Source organism: Quercus robur, chromosome 9, assembly GCF_932294415.1.
Source record: "Quercus robur chromosome 9, dhQueRobu3.1, whole genome shotgun sequence".
Taxonomy (NCBI): Eukaryota; Viridiplantae; Streptophyta; class Magnoliopsida; order Fagales; family Fagaceae; genus Quercus; species Quercus robur.
Genome location: NC_065542.1, coordinates 30,948,348 through 30,953,015, shown reverse-complemented (window position 1 = coordinate 30,953,015; position 4,668 = coordinate 30,948,348).

The window sequence follows — 4,668 nt, the reverse complement described above, 5'->3', positions numbered from 1 at the left end:
AAACACAAAATCAAGTAGAAAGGAGTTCAAGAATGAAAACCCATACCTGTTACTTGAAGATTTTGAGCAGAAAATATGCAACAATGGAGTTTGGAAATGGGAGCACGGAGTGTTTGGGAAGGAGATAGTTGAGAGAAGATGAACAGTCACAAAAGTTCGAGGGAAAAACTGAAAAAGATTTAAAAACTGCCCCTATTTTTTGCCAAACACGCATTTTTTGCGACTTAAGTGAGTCGCCACGAAGTCACCAGTTCAAGCCGCCAAAACACTCAAAGACAAAAGTTTGAAAAATTTTTCTAAGTGTTTTTCGCGACTGGAAGGTCTACCCGCGAGTGAGTCGCGAGCTGAGCCGCGAAAATCTCTGAGTAACCCTCGCGGCTGGACCTTCCAATCGCGAGCAAGTCGCCAAAAATGACCCGCGAAGACGCGACTGAAGCACGCGACTTGAATTACCCGCGACTGAGTCGCCAAAACAGGGCAAAACTGGGTTTTTGAAATTTTCAGATTTAAAAAAAAAAAAAAAAAAACTTTCCAAAAACACCTAAAAACACTCAAAAATCTTTTTGTGTTTGAATTAACAAAGATTGAGCATGTGAAAACACATTTCATCAAGTACAATCACATAAATGAATAAGGCATTTATTGAACATAAACTTGTGTGTTGTGTGTAGATATCAACAATGAGATAGTCCTTAGTCTAATGTGAAGATTCAATGATCAATTCAACCAAGGCATACACAATTAGCACTAGATCAAGTGATCCATCTCAATTATAGAAATATGTATATATGACCTCCCACAAAACTTGATAACATATCTTGGAGCTTTACATTTGACTCCACTTTCAATCATACCATTTGATCTTTTTGATCTTTTGAGACAATCACCTCTCATTGTGAGAGTGATATTTGATATCTCACTTTAAAGAACTAGTCTTTGGCTTTTTGAATAAACATTCTCTTTAATATAAGGTTGCTTACCCTTTTTCCTAGTCGAATACTAGAATGTGTGACAGGCTTTTGCAGCTCAATATCTCTTTTCATTTGGAGATTTACATTTGGTGAGCTTTTTTTAGCAACAACAAAAATAAAGAGTGAGAAGATATATAGACACAAGTCTATGCATGTCTCAAGATCAACATAACCATTCACTAATCATTCATGACAAGTTTGAAGATCTATTTACAACAATCACATAGATTTCAAGATTTTTCCCACAGTGATATGAGTGTAAAGAAACAAGCAATGCTCGAAAATGCACAAAGCCATTAGCATAAAGGTACAAGGCAAAACAGGTTTTGAAACAAAAGCTTAACAATGTCAATCAAACTTTTTGATTTTCTAATTTTTATGTGATTTTTGGATTTTTGACACTAGAAGCAAAAGATTGATCAAAAACAAAAAAAAAATTTAAAAGTATGCACAAGTAGACAAGCAAATGACCAACAGCAAAATCAACAAGCAAACAAACAAACATTGTCGCAAAGCATAGGAAGTATTAATGCATGGACATGTTGTAATGCTTATGCATGAGTACCCTTTTTCACCCACATGTCACTTGCGTTTGGGGTGATTTCCTTATAGGATTGGGTACGGGAGTTAGGGCTTTCAAACCTTCGTGAGTAGCTTTCCAAGCAGTTGGTGAATGCACCAATCATCTTCATCACGTTCATCATTCCGGGATCACCATTCTGATCTCTAGATTGTTCACCTGCCCAATTTCTTCTATCATTTCTAGGTCCTCGTGACCTTTGAGGAGTTGCACTATTCTTAGCTCTCAACTTTTGGCAATTTGGTCGAGTATGCCCTTGAAGTCCGCAATGATGACACACATAAGTTGCTCTAGGACCTCTTTGTGGTCGTGGGCGTGACTTGGCACGAGATTCAGACCTGCCCACAGATTGATTACGGGAATTCAACAACCGTTCGTTCCCCACATTTCTCTTCTCCTCAATCTTGGGCTTCTCAGCAGTAGGACCAACATCGGTTGATTCTTTGGCTTTTATAAACTTCACTTCTTTAGTGACATTTCCAGATGAGCTATTTCCTTCGGTATATCCCAATCCGGATTTGTCTTAAAAACTCTTTTGAGGTTGTGAGAGTGCCCTTTTTCGTGACACTCAGGCCCAAGGATCCTAGGCCTAAATGAAAAGGAGGATTTGGTGGACCGGGCCTTGACTCACCGCAGCTAACGAGCTGTTTAAGAATCAAGTGAAATGCAGAGAATACTCCTGACAATATAAAGAAAATGACAAACAAGGATATCGTAGAGTGCCAAAAATTAACAAGGTAAATTCAGAAGGAAAGAAACATGATTAACTAAGCGATAAAAATTAGTGTTGTGGGGATCCTGGGAAATATGAAGCAAAGTTTCATTAATACATTATCTGTTTGATTACAGAAAGCTCACTAGGACGTGATACAAGGTTCAATCAAGCTCAAAAATTGCAGTCTTGAATGACTATTTCAACCTTCAAAACTTGCAAAGTTTGATTCTCGTTGAATCTGAGTATGTGCAATAGTGGCTTTTACAGGATACCGAGTGTTGAGGTCTAAAAAATCACAGTAAAATAAGCCCAAGAAAGAATAAGCTAAGCCCAAGAAAGAGTGAGTTAAGCCCAGAAGAAAAAAGACCAAGTCCAAAGGGATTATACAAAAGGCCCTGAGGATCCCGAAGCCCAGAAAAGGAAAAGCAACCAAAGAAGAAAAAGAGAGAACATCATAGCGAAGTATAAGACGCAAGGATCCTCGGGCACCATCAATGAGCGCGAAGAAAAAAGAAGACCAGGACAGATTGATAGAAAGAAAAAACAAGGAAAAAACAAAAGGACGCAAGCGACCCTTCATGGCACAGACAGAAAAGGCGTCGGGGAACCAAAACAAGGAAGAAGAATGTTAACAAAACGATTTCAAAAGAGCAGAACAGGATTCCGCCCAAATAGGAAAGAAACGGAGAAGTAAAAGACACCAGAAGTGAGGATGCCGAGAAGGGCATACCTCAGCACATCCCAAAGAGGATGGCCAACCAGAAGCTTTCGAAGGAATCAGAACCAAGAGAAGGAAAGAATGAGAGAAAACGGAAAAGGGGACTTACCGAGATGATGAGGACAGAACATACTCTGTTTGTAAAAGACCAAAACAGGGGAACCAACGGTTCCCCAAGACGCCCAGAAAACTCCACTATAAAAGGAGAGGATGGGTTGTGAAGAAGGCAGTGAGAAAAAGAGGGAAAGAAACACAATAGAAAGGAGAGATTCTCTAGGAAAAATCATCAGAAAGTTTAGGCAGAAAGAAAATACCAAAGGGAAAACAAATATTGCTTCCCGATATCCTGTAAAAGCAATTATGGCACATACTCGGATCCAACGAGAATCAAACTTCGCAAGTTTTGAAGGCTGAAATAGCCATTCAAGGCTGCAATTTTTGAGCTTGATTGGACCTTGTATCACGTCCTAGTAAGCTTGCTGTGATCAAATAGATAATGCTTTAATGAAATATTGTTCCCAGGATCCCCACAGTATTTTTTTTTTTATTGTCTTGCTAATCCTGCTTAATCTTTCCTTCTGAACTTGCGTTGTTAATTTTGGCACTCCTCGATATCCTTGTTTGTCATCCTTTTGTATGATGTCAGGAACATTCTCTGCATTCACTTGATTCTTAAACAGCCATTTAGCTGCGGTGAGTCAAGGCCCAGTCCACCAAATCCCCTTTTTCTTTTTCATTCAGGCTCGGGATCCTTGGGCCTGAGTATCCCGAAAAAGACACTCTCACACCGAGAAGCAATATTTTGTTTTCCCTTAATATTTTCTCTTCACTCTTGATTTTTTCTGATAGTTCTTTTTCTAGAGAATTTCTTCTTTCTTTCTCACTTTTTTCGCTGCCCTTTCTTCGCAACCCATCCCCTCCTTTTATAATGGAATTTCTGGGCTTCCCGGGGAACCATTGGTTCCCCTGTTTTGCTCTTTTGCAAACAGAGTATGTCCTGTCCCCATCGTCTCGGTAAGTCCCTTTTCCGTTTCTTCTCATTCTTTCCTTCTCTCAGTTCTGATTCTTTTGAAAGCCCCTGGTTGGCCATCTTCTTTGGGACGTGCTGAGGTATGCCCTTCTCGGCATCCCCATTTCTGGCGCCTTCTACTTTTCCTTTTCTTTCCTATTTGGGCGGAATCCTGTTCTGCCTTTTTTAAAAATCGTTTGTTATCATTCTTCTTTCCTGTCTTGGTTCCCCGAGGTCTCTTCTGTTTGTGCCATGAGAGGTCGCTCGCGTTCTTTTTTGCTTTTTGTTTCTTGTTTTCTTTTTTTCTGTCTTCTTTCTATCGAGCTGTCCCAGTCTTCCTTTTTTCTTTGTGCCTAAAGGGATCCGTGCCTATTGATGGTTCCTGAGGATCCTTGCTTCTTATACTTTGCCGTGATCCTCTTTTTTTTTTTATGCTTCTTTTTTCTGGGCTTCGGGATCCTCTGGGCCTTTCTTTTATTCCCTCATGGGTCTCCTATATAATTCCTTTGGGCTTAGCTTGAATTTTTCTTCTGGGCTTAACTTATTCTTTTTGGGCTTATTTTAATATGATCTTTTTTAGACCTCAACATTTAGCCCCCCGAGCTTGTGGGTTGCCTGAAGCCCACGCGTGAGTGATTTAGGTTTCCTAAGATTTTCGTGGGATCCCCTTTTCTG